Genomic DNA, 2,868 nt, shown 5'->3' on the forward strand with positions numbered 1-2,868 from the left:
ATACTTCTGCAAGTGGAGTGCCTTGTGATTTGTGTTACATGGAAAGAAAGATCAAATTCACAGCCTCATGGGTTTCCCTTCTGAGATTCAAAGGAACAGTAGGAAGGCATAAACTCTTCCTGACCATTACTCCCCCCATTGTTGATATCCTCACTTGCAGTCAACTTTTCACCCCTGAGGTGGCCTCTGGACATCACTGACCAACTGAACCCCCCAGCACACTGAGAGACAATGCAATTCCTCTCAGAGGGCTTAAGTCTCCTCTTTTCTCTCTGAGTTTCAAGAGAACACAGAGCTCTGTTTGAAAACCGTTTTGCAGCCTACGGAAGGTTATTTAATACAGGCTCATTGGTGCCAAACTCCTTGACATTCTTCCAGCAGAGACTGAATGTTTGGAAATCCATTGAACGTGGACGTGTGAAGTCAATTAATAATCAAGTGTAGATGTATGTCTTCTCTGGTTCTTTTCCTGTGTGTGCTTTTGGTCTTACCAACTAGATTTGTAAGCTCCTGGTGGGCAGAAATGAGCCTTACATTTGTTTTGTGTCATGGTCCTCCTCTCTTTTACCTGCCAGTGTTCAACATGTGCTTAGTAAGGATTTTATGCAGTGGATGAAAGGATGAACTTATTTTTACAGCTTCTGCAATACCACTTAAGAGTATAACTTCTCTTGATTGGAGATACAAACAAAAAATTTATCTAGGAGAACCTATTCCTAGTGGATTTAGTTGCTCTAATCCAGAGATTAGAATCCGGTGGAGGCTAAGGGAGTGTGGCCACATGGCATCCTCTAGAGCACTTTCTCTGTGCCTGCAAGTCTTTGTATATTCTCTTCATTGGAGCTGCTAGCAGTTCTGAAGGAACAACAACAACAAAAAGGTTAGGAGTACTGAAGATTACATTCGATCACAATTTAAAAAATGCATTGGGTGCTAATAACATGAGAATAAAAGCAGAGGCTATTTTAAGAAATTTTCCCACCCATTCCAACCAGATTCTTATCCAATCTCCTTCTGATCATTAATGAGGTTATTAAGATTGGCCGATCTGTCAGGGCCTGCATGAAGTCTCTGGTACCTTGCACTAGATTCTGTTTCATCAAGCCCCATATAAGCTTAGGGCAAAATGGCAAATTAAATTTCAGGAGACAATGGATTTTGAAACCAACAAAATCCAATGTAATCATGTTTACTGCCCCAGAAAAAGGACATTGCTTTAGTCTTCATGTGTGGACTTGTTTCCTTTAATCCCTTTAAGGATGGTTTAGATCAGCAAGAGGGGTGAAAAATGGGGTGGCAGACTCTTCCCCTGTCAGGGTGAGGCAGTCTGTTGATCATTCTCACAAGAAAGCTTCTGAGTTGGTAGTTGGTCTGCAATAGGTCCTTGAACCTCCTGTTTTTTTGCATTCCCTCCTAAACTCTTGAGTTAGGTCTCATTTCCATAGATCCTTGGTACCAACAGAGTCAGTGATCCTCAGACAGCCTCAGGCAGCCTCAGAACTCATGGAGCTTGAGTTAAAGACCCACGAAACTGACCAAGTGGCATGTCCCAAAGCTATACAGGACTGATTTTTAAATCCTCAAGAATCAGAGAAATGGATCTTGTACCATAGTTGGGAGAGAGCTATAGTAAGTTATTCTAAGTCATTTTGTTTATAACTCAAATCCCCTAGTGAGCTTTTATATCATTTTCTCTCTAACATTTAGTCATTTATTTTTAAATAAATGATATAAGTATGGTACAAAAGCAAAAATACAAAAAAGGTTGATAGTAAAAGGCAGGATTGTCTTCCATTCTTGTACCTCCTACCTAGTTTTCTTCTCAAAAGGCAACTGCTATTATCAATTTCTTTTGTATTCTGCCAGTTGAATTCCATGCATAAGCAAAAGTGTGTGTAAATATTTTCTATTATTTAAAAAAGCAGATTTTGGCATTCTGAACTGACTTCTCTACACTGATCTTTTTTATTTAACATGAATACCAGACCACCTGTGACGTGCCGTTGGTCCTCCCAGCGGCCGCCCCTGGTCTCGGGTGTGGGGTTGCTCCTCCCAGCCACCGCCCCTGGCCTCGGGTGTGGGGGCGTGGGGTAGCTCCTCTCGGCCTCCACCCCTGACCTCGGACGCAGGGTAGCTCCTATCGGCCGCCTCCCCTGACCTCGGACTTGGGTAGGTCTTCTCGGCCGTTCCTGTGCCGTTGCGGCCTGGCACTCCCGGCCACTGCCCCTGACCTCGGACGTGGGGTAACGCCTCTTGGCTGCCGCCCTTCAGGCATGGGGTCCTCCCAGCTTCTGCCCCTGACCTCGGACGTGAGGTAGCTCCTCTCAGCCACGCTTAGTGCGCCGGTCGCAGCCACCTGTGCTTAGTGCCCACGTCCAAGCAGCTGTGACTGCATGGGCACAGGAGGGCCTAGAGGAGCTATCCCATGTTGAAGGTCAGGAAGGGTGGCAGTGAGGAGATACCCCTCGTCCAAGGTAAGGAGCAGCGGCTGCGCTTTGCTGGAGCAGCCGTGAAGAAATATCCCACTGCCAGGGTAAGAAAACCCAAGTAAGATGGTAGGTGTTGCAAGAGGGCATCAGAGGGCAGACACACTGAAACCATACTCACAGAAAACTAGTCAATCTAATCACACTAGGACCACAGCCTTGTCTAACTCAATGAAACTAAGCCATGCCCATGGGGCAACCCAAGATGGGTGGGTCATGATGGAGAGATCTGACAGAATGTGGTCCACTGGAGAAGGGAATGGCAAACCACTTCAGTATTCTTGCCTTGAGAACCCCATGAACAGTATGAAAAGGCAAAATGATAGGATACTGAAAGAGGAACTCCCCAGGTCAGTAGGTGCCCAATATGCTACTGGAGATC

This window comes from Bison bison, unplaced genomic scaffold (assembly GCF_000754665.1).
Source record: "Bison bison bison isolate TAMUID 2011002044 unplaced genomic scaffold, Bison_UMD1.0 scf7180017864305, whole genome shotgun sequence".
NCBI classification, from domain to species: Eukaryota; Metazoa; Chordata; class Mammalia; order Artiodactyla; family Bovidae; genus Bison; species Bison bison.